Raw genomic sequence first — 15,000 nt, 5'->3', positions numbered from 1 at the left:
AGTTCCCTGGAATCCTCTAGCAGGGAGATAGGGTTTGGAACGCGAAGAGCACCGCAGTTGCGGCGGTGTCCCGATCTTCCCCTCGGACCTTGAAAATCCGGGAGAGGGCCACGTGGAGGTGTCGCGCCGGTTCGTACCCATATCCGCAGCAGGTCTCCAAGGTGAAGAGCCTCTAGTCGATAGAATAATGTAGGTAAGGGAAGTCGGCAAATTGGATCCGTAACTTCGGGATAAGGATTGGCTCTGAGGATCGGGGCGTGTCGGGCTTGGTCGGGAAGTGGGTCAGCGCTAACGTGCCGGGCCTGGGCGAGGTGAGTGCCGTAGGGGTGCCGGTAAGTGCGGGCGTTTAGCGTGGGTGTGGTCTGCTCTCGCCGTTGGTCGGCCTCGTGCTGGCCGGCGGTGCAGGATGCGCGCGCCTGTGCGGCGTTCGCGCCCCGGTGCTTCAACCTGCGTGCAGGATCCGAGCTCGGTCCCGTGCCTTGGCCTCCCACGGATCTTCCTTGCTGCGAGGCCGCGTCCGCCTTAGCGTGCTCCTCCGGGGGCGCGCGGGTGCGCGGATTCTCTTCGGCCGCCATTCAACGATCAACTCAGAACTGGCACGGACTGGGGGAATCCGACTGTCTAATTAAAACAAAGCATTGCGATGGCCCTAGCGGGTGTTGACGCAATGTGATTTCTGCCCAGTGCTCTGAATGTCAACGTGAAGAAATTCAAGCAAGCGCGGGTAAACGGCGGGAGTAACTATGACTCTCTTAAGGTAGCCAAATGCCTCGTCATCTAATTAGTGACGCGCATGAATGGATTAACGAGATTCCCGCTGTCCCTATCAAGATGGCCGCGGTCGGTTTCTACATCTTCCGTTCGTCAATTTTGAAACGGCATTTCGAGTGTATTATTTGCTGCATGGCTGCTTAACGTGTGTTTTCGTTATCGTCTCGTGTGTGTTCGCGCTTGTGCGTGAATTTGTGCGGGTGTGTTTCGTTAACGCACGTTTCGGTGTGTGTAGAGTTGACGCGGGACTTGATAACCTAACAGTGTTGTGTTCAGTTATTGTAAGCTTCATTAAACAGCAAGTATCTTTTTAAGATTATACAAAGAAGCTGTTGAAACAACATTAGTGGGGTAAATATAGTGTATCTCTCAGGGCGTGTTTTCAAAGAGTCTGTAGATCATAGTTCGATCTGTGTACCACAACTGGTAGGCGACTGTGGTCCGATCTGTGTACCACGGAAGTGGTTCGATCTGTGTACCACGACAGTTGGTACTACTGCCAAAAACAATATCAGTGGGTAAAGAAACTGCTACACTTCCAGCTCTGTCACACTCTTTGTAAGAGTGGGAATTGACGCTGGACAAGTAGGAGGGATCGTTGCACCCATTTCTCGTGGTCAGCGAGATATTGAGTGTGCATACAGTGCGTCTGCCATATACCGCTTGCAGAATCGTGCCTTCTCGCCGCGGGAGAGCTGTAAACTGTGGAAAACGTAAGTGCTTGCTTACGCTGATTCTTTTGTAATTGTTCAGTGTTAAATGTTTTAACTATGGCTTCTGCTGACGACGAGGAAGCAAATGTATGTAGAGATACTAGTGCAGGTATGAAAATGAGTACAGTAGAAGACTATTATACCGACATCTTAGCGTTCATTGATGAGTGTATGACCCCAACTAAGAAAATAACTATAAATGTGATGAGTGAGTTGCGAAACAAGCTTTCAATGTGGGCATTGTTCCAATCCAGACTTGTTGGTAGGAATGAGGAGCTTGCAAAACAAAATGAATGGCTTCGTGACACTCTTGTAGAAAAAAGTGATGGGATTTCAAAAGAAATAAAGACTATTAAGGAGGAAATACCGAAGGTGCCTGTACCTACGTTTGCAGAAATCGCAGCAAGACCAACTGCTAAGGCTAAAATAGCGTCTGCCCAAGCGAAAACTTCCAATACTTTATTTATTAAATCAAAAGATGAAGGAGATGCAAAAACTACAAAAAAGAGGTTCACAAGCTTGCTTGATCCAAGGAAGGAGCAAATTAAAATCAAAAATATGCGTGCAATTAACAGTGTGCTGATTGTGGAAACCGAAACAGCTGCGGATATTGAGAAAATTGTTTCACATAGCAAAATTTCTGAAAGTTTGAAGTGTGAGGCTCCAAGGAAGAAACGACCTCTCATCATAATATATGACGTACCAAGTGACATGGATGGTCAAGAACTACAAGAAACAATTTGGCAACAAAATCTTGCTGACAAAATGACCAAGCAAGAATTAGGTGACGAAATGCGGCACTGTTTTAAAACAGGCCCCAGAGGTAAAACAGAAGTAAATCATGTCTTTGAAGTGAGTGCACGTGTGAGGAAAATGCTAATTGAGGGGAAACGGGTGTATGTTGATTTTAGATCACTATCAGTAAGAGATTACTTTGCATTTAAGTGCTTTAAGTGTCAAAATTTTGGTCATAAAAGTGCTAAGTGTACTGCAAAGGCTTCGGTTTGTTCACACTGTGGCGAGGAAAACCACCAGAAGAAAAGTTGTCCAAATCTTAGCAAGCCAGCAAAGTGCATTCCCTGCTCCTCAAGAGGGAAATTATGTAATTCACCAGGTCCACAATGTCCAACTTATCAGCTTTACTTACAGAGAGCAATTCAGAGTATAGATTATGGCCAGTAAATTGTCACCATACAGTAAGGTGTTCATACCACTTAGTGAATCAAATTTAACAAATAAGTATCAACAAATAGCTGATAATAATTTGAGGAGTAAGAAACGTAAGCCTCCTTCAACGAGGCTACGAAACTGGCGCAGGGCGATGGTGTGGAGGAGCATGCTACGTAATAAGAGTCAAACTTTCGTTACCATGCAACAACAAAGTTCCTCAGACACAAATATAATAAGGAATACTAGAGGTTTTAAGCAACGAGTAAATGAAAATGCAGCCACAGAAGCCCTAGATTCAAAAAACATAGGAAGTATGGAGACATGTGTATCTTTGGTGTCACGGGAGAATGAATTTTCTCTTCACCTACAGGACAGTGTTGTTACCTCCGGTGTATCCAGTGAGTCCCCTCCTTCTCAACAGGAGAATGAATCTTCTCTTCCCTTACAGGACAGTGTTACTATCTTTAGTGTATCCAGTGAGTCTCCTCCTTCTCAACAGGAGAATGAATCTTCTCTTCCCCTACAGGACAGTGTTGTTACCTCCAGTGTATCCAGTGAGTCTCCTCCTTTTCAACAGGAGAAACCAATTAGCCACACCTTATTAAATGAGAAAAGTAGTAGTGTTATAGGCTCAGGAAATCGAGGAATTCTTTCAAAGATTAAATCTAAGTTGAAAGGGAAAAGTAGAAATGACAACGGAAGTTGTGATAAGCCCCTAATGAAGTCAATTAGTACTCAGACCACTCCTACAGAGAGTGAAAGTACTCAGATGTCGTTGAGTGATAAGGATAGTGATAAGGATAAGGATAGTGACAAGGATAGTGATACAAAACAAATAGACCCTTATCTAATATATACAGATCTGGAAGAGAATTATAGGCTCTCTAGGTTGGAAGATATGAGTGTTCTTGTTGTGGCCCTTAGACATATTATCAGAGAAGGACATCCAAAAGGGAAGACCATTGGTTTTCCATATCCAGGAACTGCGGATAGATTGTTTCTGCGTTGTAATAACTTGCCTACAGATATGGAAGAACTAAGCGAGTTACTTAATCGTGCATATACTCGACGTAGCGAAAAATTTAATAAAGAAGATCTTTACAGAGAGTTTGTGGAATGCTATGGAAGAACTGTTTATGAGTATGACAAGACTGGAGTTAAGTTCTACAACCATATTCGACAACCTTAATGTCAAATAGGAATTCTGGGATAAGAGTTGCTCAGATTAATGCAATGCGTAGTATCACAGTTATGTCCGAGATCTGGAAGGTTGCAGAGGATCGAAGATTGGATGTTTTATGCATACAAGAACCGTATACCAAAAATGGTAAGCTTGTTCATAGTCCAGTTAATGCTAGGGTAATCATGTGTGGAGAAAATCCTATGACGGTCATTGTGGTATTAAAAAGGGAGATTTTGCTTACAGCAATCTCTCAGGTAAATGACGAGCATTCCATCACAGTGGAGTTAACATCACCCGAGGGAGTATTCTTACTTACTAATTCATATTTTCAGTATGCACATGAGATACAACCATACATAGATAGATTGAAAAGAGCCAAAGAGGTTGGAGGGAATAGATTCCATATCTTCACAATAGATGCCAATGCGAAATCGATACTTTGGAATAGTAGAGAGACTGATGAAAGAGGAGTGGAATTGCAGGATGCAATTGGGGAACTCAATTTAATAGTGATGAATAGGCCCGGCTTCCCATATACATATCAAAACAGAGCAGGCGCGAAATCGAATATAGATGTGACGTTGGCTAGCGAAAGTGTTTTATGTAGGATACAAGGTTGGCAGGTGTTGAATAGGGTAACGGTAAGCGATCACAATATGATTACATTCCAAATTACAAGGACATCTGACATGAATAGAAATGAAGATTTTTCAGGAACCATTTTTGATTTTAAGAGAGCTGATTGGGTAGGTATGAGGGAAGAGCTACAGCTACAAGTACCAAGAGGAAATGGTTTTGATATTGATGAGGCGGCCGAAACGATACAGAACCAAATTCAAAATCTCATGAATTCCTTCATACCTAGACGATCCTGTTTTCGTCAGTCAAGGGTCCCTTGGAGCTCCACATTAACAGAATTGAGAAGACGTGTACGACGTGCTCGAAGAGCATATCAAAGGGCACTGGGTGATAGAGAGAGACAAAGAAGGCTGCAAAACTATAGAGAATTGAAAGCAAACTATAAACAAGAACTAATAAATACCAGAATAAAGCACTGGGAAAATTTTGTTAAAAGACAATTTGAAACTAATGTATGGGGACTGCCATATAAGATTATCAGTGAAAAAATTAAGACACCACTTATCATGTCTACGCTCCAGAAGCCGGATGGAACTACAACAATAGGTTGGCGGGACTCAGCTCACTACTTATTGGAAGCTCTGCTACCAAGTGATAATCCAAATTCTGATAATGAATACCAGTCGCTTTTGAGACTAAAAATGGAAGAAGACTATCCAGATGAGGGTGTGGTTATTCCGTTTGCACAGGAGGAGGTGGGCAATGCCATTGATTCCTTAAAGAAAAATAAATCTCCTGGAATAGACAAAATAACTACAGAAACATTACAGAACCTTAAAATGCTAATTGTACCGTATTTGACAGCCTTGCTGAATGAGTGTCTCCTGCAAGGAAGGGTACCAAAGGTGTGGAAGGTTGCTGAGGCAATTATTATCAAAAAGGGGGAGGATAGGGATCCGAAACTTGTGAAAAGCTACCGCCCAATATGTCTGTTGAACACTATGGGGAAGGTCCAGGAACGACTCTTATGTGGACGCTTACGCGACCACAGGGAGCTTCTTGGCCTTCAACAGTGCCAGTATGGTTTCCGAGCAGGTAAATCTATAGATGACGCAGTCAACCAGGCATTAGGAATGGTCTCCAGTACATTGGCGAAATATGCAATCGGTGTGACAATTGACATACAAGGTGCATTTGACAATCTTTTTTGGCCCTCCCTGTTTGCTAGATTACGTGAATTGAGAACCCCCAAGTGTCTATATTTGAGCTTGCTTGATTATTGTAAAAATCGAACAGTAAAGTGGATTGCGCCAGAACATACAATCACTAGGCATATTACTAAAGGATGTCCTCAGGGCTCCATTTGTGGTCCTATATTTTGGGACATTTTTACAGAACCCCTCTTAGAGTTGTTGAATAACAGTGAAGATGTAGCCGGTGTAATAGCTTACGCAGATGATTTGTTTGTGATTATTACAGGAGATTCAAGAAATTCTATAGAGACAAGAGCTAACATAATGCTTAATTTAGTAAATCAGTGGTGTGCTTGCAACAAACTGCAAGTGGCTGCTAACAAAACAAAATACATGTTACTCAAAGGGAAATTATCAGCAGGAAGAGGACCCTCTATAAAACTGCAAGACACTCCAATCAGTCGTGAAGCCATTTGTAGATATCTTGGACTATATCTAGATGAGGGTTTGAACTTTGGAGCACATATTAAACAAGTGTGTGAGAAGGCTATGAGTCTCATGAATAAGATTTGTACAATAGCGACTTCCAGCTATAAATTACCCCCCAATGCTATCAGAATATATCATGAAGCGATATTATTATCAATCGTATCTTTTGGGGCTAGTGTATGGGCACATAAGCTAAGACAGGTACGACCTGTGAGACATTTGAGAAGGATGCAACGGAGTGTGCTCATTAGGATGACTGGTGCCTTCAGAACAACACCTACTGAAGCATTATTGGTGGTTTTAGGACTGTATCCTGTTGACTTACAAATCCGCCAAAGAGGAGCTAGGTACTGGCTTCGGAAGGGTGACTTAGGTAGAGTGGAAGCAATTACAGGACAAAGAATTGAGGACAAAATCCAGCTAGCACGCTGGCTGGATAGAGAATGGCAAATAGTGTGGGATAATACTGATACTGGAAGACGAGTATATAGGATATTTCCAGATATTAAAGAGAGGAAGCGAATGCGACACATAAATGCAACAAAAGGAATGATTCACTTCTTAACTGGACACGGACCATACCCTACCTACTTCTTAAAAATAAATAGTTCAGACACTAATAGATGTGAATGTGGTGCTGAGGGAGATCCAGAACACATGATATATGGGTGTCAAAATAGTGATTTCGAATCTGACGAGTTAGAGGTGTTATGTGATAAAACCGTTAATGAAATAGTTCGTGATGAAAATGCGTGTGAAATAGTGTGTAAATATGCAGATAGGTACTCAGCTAGGCAAATGCGTGAGTATACCATTGCTGGAGGACGAGCAGCGCAGCACGCAGCACGAAGACTGGAACGCCAGCAGCATGTGAATCCAGATGTTCAAGGTCCAGCAACAGCAACGAGAGCTCGGCGCGCGGTTTCTCCAGACACACTAGATGCTGCCAGAGGAACTGCACCACCTGTGCCACCTAACATTTATAATCGCCGTCGCTTTCTGTGGTATGCTCCGCGTGGCCGTGCTCTAGCTGCCTATATGGCAAATCGGCAGGCTCTGGGGCAATTGTCTCCAGAATCTGGCGAGGAATCAGAGGGTGGTGATGAGCGCGGTGCGGGGAGTGTGCAGAGTGCCACGTAGTGAATAATATGTTCAAGACAAGAGAACTACTTGGTACAACTATAGTAGAATAATAATTGTACAGAAATGTAGATGTAGGATGACTAAAAAGGATTCAGTTGCCTCCTGGGTCGGACAGGGCGTGAGGAGTTCCAGAGATTACTCTGAAGTGTTTCCACGTCCTGACCATGTGAACAGGAGATAATTCTGCAATGAGTTCAAACTGTTGACTCATGGGAAGCGGAGTCCTGACTAGATCTACCAGGACTTGAACAGGTGTACATGAGGTCACAGTTCATTTCATGAACATAGACTCTTAGGTTAGAGGGTTTTGGTGATGGGTCTTCTACTTTCACCTTCCATTCACACTCTGACTATTTTTCTATTAGGTTAGACATTTTCCTTTTTCTTTTCTCTTAAATGGAATTAATAAACAAAATAAATAGATTACATGGAAGTGGTTTCACCATGTAGTAGCAGCCCGGGTCCACGGCCCTAGGGACGGGCAACTCTTTTATGAGGCTAAGAAGGCTGAAAAAGTTTCTTTAGAAATGGAAGGGCGAATGTTGCTACATGTAAATAATGTAAATTATATTTTTATGTAAACAGCCTGCTTTAGTTTTTCTAGGCAGCAGGTTTTTCACGATGTAATAAATGGAAAAAAAAAAAAAAAAAAAAAAAAAAAAATGTCCCTACCGCTGTCCCTCGCACTGGACGCACGCGCGTGTTTTCGGGTCCCGCGTCTTCGTTGGTTTCACCGGGAAAGAGTGTTGCGATCGGGATGAAATTTGGCATAGTGCCTCTGTGAGTGTTCGTCCCTAACGTGTGTAAATTTGAAGGTCGTACGCGTAGTAGATAAATAGTTACAGTAAGTTTAGTGAAAATACTTTGTGCCGCGTCTGGAAGCAGCCCCTGCCTGTGCTTGGCGCTGCGCCTGTAGCGCTGACCGCGCCGTTGCGGTACCACTTTTTCTCTGTTTAATCAGACAATTATACAGCGATCGCGGAGAAATTTTGCTCACAGCAGCGCCTATACATTTTACTCATTCTGTGTAAATTTTATTGTAATGCGACAAGTCGTCTTTACGCGACGGCTGTTTTTGTGAAAAACGCATTTCCCGCTGCAGTGCGCAAATAGTGTAGCTGTTCACACAATGTTTTAAGTATGTAAAAGTCCTTCGTTACGCTTGAAAAGTCAGTCGGCGCTGCAATGCACTACCAATAGTGGTACAGTGAAGTTTGATTCTATTTGCTCAAATAGTAGCGGAGTAAAAAATATTTCCATCGCGGTATGTACTTCCGTGTCATAGATAAAGAGATTGCCTACTGATGGATATAACAAGTGTTCAACGTCAATCCGAACTACACTACTGGACGGAGGAGTTGCTGCTGAGAAACTGTGGAAGGGACCGTCACAGTAAGTAAGCGGCATTGCAAATTTTCTGTTGCTCTTGTGTCTGTCAGTGCGTATCCTTGAAACTCCTTGCTCAGTGGGGCTCGGATTCACTTCACTGACAAACTGTTTTAGGTACAATCAATATAAAGCGATAAATTGGAAGCGCATACCTTGTCCTCTCAGGAAATGTATGCAGTTTTGTTGTGTGACGCACATTTGAAGAAATATTATTGCTAACGCAACGTCGTGCGTTCGCACTCGCACGTTTTCTGTAGAATCACTTGCGTGGTGAAAACAGGAGATTTGCAGCCCCCACTCTGTTAGGAGTATCCTGTAGAGTATAGTTTCTCGTAGTGTGGTCCTTCGCCTTCCCTAGTATGTTTTCTGCTCTATTGTCTAATGCATAATTTCAGAAATAAAACCGCTGACGTGAAGTGGTGCGTCCGCTGACTTGCCGCTCTGTGGAAACTCACGCGCAAGTCGGGCACCCTGCAGCCTTCACTTCAGTTGGCAAACGTCTGTAGTGTATAGGTTCCTTTAGTATAGCACATTATCCTTCTGAATATGGTTTTATTTTGTTATGTGATGAATAATTTCAAGATATAAAACTGCCACTGTAAAGTCGTGCGTGCGCCGATGCGCCGTCTCTTAGAACTCCCACGCGGCGACAAAACCGGCACTCTGCAGCCCCCAGATTAGTTAGAAAATTCTGTATGGAATAGTATCTTGTAGTGTACTTTTTGCTCTTTTCGAAAGTGCTTTCAATGTTCCTGTGTGATGGATAGTTTAAGACATAAAACTGCCAATGTAAAGTCTTGCAAGTGCCGACGCCCCACTCTGTAGAAACTCCAGCGTGGTGACAAAACCGTCGGTCTGTAACCCTCATTGTACTTAGCAAAAATCTTTAGTGTATAAGGTCCTTTAGTTTGCTCTCTCCATGTTCTGAATATGCCTGTAGTTTTGCTGTCTGACTTATAACCTAAGAAATAAAAATTGTGAAAGTAAGATCGTGTGCGCGCCTACGCGCTGTTCCCTAGGAACTCTCACGCTGCGACAAAACCGGCGTTCTGCAGCCCCCATATTAGTTAGGAAAATTCCGTACAGAATAGTTTCTTGTAGTGTACTCTATGCTTATTCCGAATATGCTTCCAAATTTCTTGTGTGATGAATAGTTTTAGAAATATAACTGTCAATGCAAAGTCGCGATGTACCGACACCCCGCTCTGTAGGAAATCCTGCGCGGTGACAAAACCGTCGGCTTGCAGCCCTAACTTTCGCTAGCAAAAATTCGTTAGTGTGTAGGTTCCCTAGTGTGCTCTATTCTCTCATTGAATAGGCTTCTAGTTTTGTCGTGAGACGGATAATTTAAGAAACATAACTGTCAATATAAACTTGTGCGTGCGCTGACGCGCCGTTCCCTAAAAAAAAATCTCACGCGGTAACAAATCCGGCGCCCTGCAGCCCCCACATTAGTTAGGTAAATTCTGTAGTAAATAGTTCTTTGTAGTGTGATTTATGCTCTTTTCGAATATGCTCTCAACTTTCCTGTATGATGGATAGATTGAGAAACAAAACCGTCAATGTAAAGTCGGGCGTGCGCCAACGTGCGTTTCTGTAGAAACTCCAGCGCGGTGACAAAACCGTCGGTCTCCCGCCTTCACCCTAGTTACGTAAACTCTATAGTGTGTAGGTTCCTGTAGTGTGGGTCATCCACCTCACAAATATGTTTTTAGATTAGATGTGGTGCACATAGCCTAAGTGATATAGCTGTTAAATTTGTGTAGTGTGTGAGCCACGCGTCCTTCTCTAGAGACTCTCACACGGCTACAAAAGTGCGTGTCTGCGGTCCCCACCTTAGCTGGAAAATTCTGTAGCTATAGGGTTTTGTTGTTCAACTCATGCGCTTTCGAAATGTGTTTGTAGTTCAGCTGTAGGATAAGTAGTATAAGAAATAAAATTATTATTGTAACGTCGTACGTGCGCCCACGCGCCGTTCGGTATAAACTCCCGCACGCTCCATACTAGAAGCGACGCCTCCCTCTGCCCAGCTCAAACCAATATAAGAAAGCGGGGTTAAAAATAGCCGCGAATTGCGGAGCCCTGGCGCACAGCAGAAGGCAGGTAGCGATAGAAATACTCGAAGGCCGCAACAGCGAAAGCGGTCGCGTGCCACAGCCGTCCAGGGCGCGAGAGGCTCGTCCCCAGCGGAGCAGTGCATGCCTGCTCCAAGGCCGCGCGCCTAGGCTCGTCCCCAGCGCGGCAGCTGCTCGTCGCGCAGCGCACGGCAGCCGCTGCTAACGCACCGACCTAGCTTGGCGTCAGAAAGGCGGCCAGCCCCAAGATGGGGCAAAATAAGGACGCAGATCTAGAGAATAGTGTTAGAAAAAGCACACAGGTTACAGCCACGACAACTGAAATAGCCGAAAAGTCAAAGACAGGTGATTTGCAAACAATGGTAGAAATGAGGGAAGAGCTAGAAGCATACATGTTCAATGAAAACAACAGAATAAACAACGTTCAAAAGAAATTCTTGTTAGGGAAAATGGCTGCCTATGAACAGATCCTAAGGAAATACGAGATGGAAATAGCGCAGCTGAAAACAGAGCTGAAATGCCTGAAGGAATCTCCCCCAGCAACGGAACAACCACCTGTGAGCTATGCCACTGCAGTCAGCGCAAGCAAAGCCAAAACAGATAGAAAACCTACGCCAAACCAGACCCCAAAAGTCCTTGTCTTTAGACCAGCAGATGGAAAACAGCCAGAGAAAGAGCTACAAGACACCATAAAAGACATTGTAAAAGGAACACTGAAGGACGTCAAGATCACGAAATGTAGGACACTGAAGGATAGTGGTGTCATCTTAGAGGTGCCAAATGACGCTGAAGCAGAGAAAATAAAGAACTGTAGGGAAATAGGCGACTCAGGGATCACAGTAACTGACCCGAGGAAGAAAAACCCAAGGGTGATCCTGTTTGATGTTCCAAGACAAATCAGCGACGAAGAACTGGTAACGGAGCTGTACACAAGGAATCTTTCTTCAATAGGCGGCACAAAGGAGGGTGCTGAGACAGGAATAAGGGCACTATTTAAAACAGGTCCAAGGAACACAGATACTGTAAACATCGTCCTGGAAATGGAAGCAAAGTTTTGGCATCACCTGATGGCACAAGGACGAGCATACATAAACTGTACCTCTCACAGGCTACAGAAATTTAGCAAGGCGACCAGGTGCTACAAATGCCATGGTTTTGGGCATACAACACAAACTTGCAGAAGTGCTGAAACAATCTGTGGGCACTGCACAGCACCAGGACATAGCATTAAGGAATGCAGTAACAGGAACAAGGCACCACAGTGTGCAAACTGTAAGCACTGGAAGAAACCACATGACCACTCAGTAATGGACAAAAACTGCCCGGAATATGTCAGATTCATGGCGAAAGAAGAACTAAGAACCGAATATGGCCAGTAACACTTCTATGCCACAGTCCCCAGGTCGACAGTTAGATGAGGTGAACACAAAGTCCAGCACCCTCAAGATTCTCCAAATAAATGGGCAGAGATCCAAAGTAGTGCCTAGTCAAGCATCACTTAAGATGGAAGAGGAAAACCTTGATATTGTTCTTATCCAAGAGCCCTATGTAACGGACAATAATATTAGAGGATATCCTCCAGGTTTCCGCCTAGTATACAGCAGCAACCATGGAGTACCGAAAGCAGCCATAGGAATACGAAACACAAACTTGACCATTCTGCAGATAACCTCCCTTTGTGATGCTCATACCGCTGTAGCTGCAGTAACTGGCGACTTTGGAGAAATATACATAATAAGCCTGTACTGCCAGTTCCATACCCCAATTGATGAATATTTACATCGACTGGATACCATCATCCGCGAAATACAAGGAAAGGCCATCATAATAGCAATGGATGCGAATGCCATGTCACCACTATGGCACAGCCTGGACACAGATGAAGCAGGAAGAAAACTAGAGGATCTCATCTTCCAACATGGCTTAACTGTATTAAATCGAGATTCACCACTAACAACTTTCAGTGGGCCAGCTGGGGAAAATAACATCGACGTAACACTTTGCTCAGCAAACATGTCAAGGATGGTCTCTAGATGGACGATTCAAGAGGAATGGACCTCAAGTGACCACAGGGCAATCACGTTTGAGATCTCAAAACAACAAAGGGAGAGGGTCACAGAAGAGCTACTGAGATACAACACCGCCTTTGCAAAATGGCAAGTTTTTGACCGCCAGCTGACCACCAGAGTGGAAAACTGGCGAAACACAGCAGGAACAAATGTAAATGATAAAGTAGACCTCCTACAGACAGCAATACAAGAGAGCTGCAGGAAGGCAATGAGAAGAAGAACACTGCTGAAAAATGCTGTACCTTGGTGGAATGAAACACTGACAAAAATGCGGCAGGACACAATTGCAGCTCGACACCGGCTCCAGAATGCACGGCGTGCAAATCGTGAGACAGAAATCCTGGCAGCAAAGGCAACCTACAGAAGCACCAAAAATAAATATAACAAGGAAATTACGAGAGCAAAGACAGATACCTGGAAAAAATGGGTAAAAGACTGCAATGGAAATGACCCTTGGAAGCTGACAAATAGAATCCTTCGCCCTAAATATGGCACTGAAACTGTCCTCAGCAATGTAAAAGTGGCCGGACGAGGCCCTACCATGACCTGGCAGGAAACAGTGAAAGAACTGTTGAATAACTTACTACCGGATGACGACACAGAGGAGGACACAACACAGCAATCAGCTGTGAAGGAGCAAAATATAGCATACCACAACGAAGAAAATGAGCCAGACTTCTCAGTACAAGAGATAGAGGCTGCAGTGAAGGCATGCAAACCACACAAAGCTACAGGACCAGATGGCATTGATGATGCCATGATAAAGCGGGTATGGGAACACAATCCTGCACTCCTCACTGACACCTACAACAGCTGCCTTAGAGAGTCCACTTTCCCAGACAACTGGAAAATCGGAAACGTCTGCATATTACTTAAGTCTAACACAAAGCCAAGGGATGAGGTGAAATCATATCGACCTATCTGCCTGCTCCCTATCCTCGGCAAAGTATTAGAAAGGCTAATAGTGACCAGACTGGATAAAAGGTATGAAGACTCAGGACTGAAGGCAACAAACCAATTTGGTTTCAGAAAGGGTGTATCCACAGAAATGGCAATCAGACAGGTTGTCTCCAGTGCAAACTGTGACGAAAAATATGTTGTTGTCATTTTTGTGGACATAGCAGGCGCCTTCGATAATTTGTGGTGGCCAAGTGTAATGAGGCGACTTAGAGCAATGCGATGTCCCCAAAACATGTACCACCTAGTAGAAAACTACTTTAACAACAGGAAGGCTACTGTCTACAGTAACTCTGGGTCAGTTACAAAAACCATCACAAAGGGCTGCCCACAAGGTTCTATCTGTGGCCCCTTTCTCTGGAACCTAGTATTTGACGAAGTGGTACAACAGAAAGACGGTGACCAGTGGGATAAAGTGGCCTACGCAGATGACTTAGCCATCATCATAAAAGGGAAGAGTAGATCGCAGCTGGAAGAGAGAGGTAGGATAGCACTACAAGCAATAAGCGAATGGACCACACAAAATAAACTAGGGATCTCCAAGCAGAAAACGGTTGCCATAACCATCAAAGGTAAATTTGATAGAGAAAGACCACCCAGACTTGAACTTGATGGGGAAAGAATTAGGTTTGTCCAGGAACATACATACCTCGGCATCACACTTGATGAAAGGCTCCTATTCACCCCCCATGTAAAAAACATCCAAAAGAAACTATCTGCCGTTTCTGGCGCTCTCACAAGAGTAAGTAGGTCTGAGTGGGGGCTGCAAAAGAAAACCCTGCGACTGATATACCAGGCACTTTGTTTATCTGTCTGCAAGTACGGTGCCGCAGCATGGGGAGACCGTACAAAGCACAGGTACACCAGGAAAATACTAATGACGATACAAAGGCCATTTTTGTTGCAGATGACGAGGGCCTGTCGAACGGTGTCGACAGAAGCACTACAGACTCTCACAGGATGCATGCCTCTAGACCTGGAAGTGGTGAAAGCAGCCATGCTGTACCATGCTAGACATGGAATTGCTGGATCAGTGGCAGGTCTTGAGGTTCCTAGAGTTCCTGCAGGACGAAACCATAAATGTAAAATGTTAGAGGCAATTAGTTATTTGTTACAGGACGAGTGGCAGGACAGGTGGAGTCACTCAGACAATGGCAGAGAAACTTACAACTGGATACCAGAAGTTTCCTTGTGGCAGACAGAGTGGCGTCGAGACACAACTCCACCCTACTCTCTAACATGTCTGGTCACAAATCATGGCCTGAAGAA

The 15,000-nt window shown here is 44.2% G+C and overlaps 1 pseudogene; it reads left to right on the top strand.

The window, feature by feature from the left end:
- The window catches only part of LOC126197854 (large subunit ribosomal RNA), a 3,025-nt pseudogene extending 2,127 nt beyond the window's left edge, over nucleotides 1–898 (top strand).
- Nucleotides 899–15,000: the final 14,102 nt, after the last annotated feature.

This window comes from Schistocerca nitens, chromosome 7 (assembly GCF_023898315.1).
Source record: "Schistocerca nitens isolate TAMUIC-IGC-003100 chromosome 7, iqSchNite1.1, whole genome shotgun sequence".
Taxonomy (NCBI): Eukaryota; Metazoa; Arthropoda; class Insecta; order Orthoptera; family Acrididae; genus Schistocerca; species Schistocerca nitens.
This window is presented reverse-complemented; position numbering and strand designations above follow the sequence as displayed.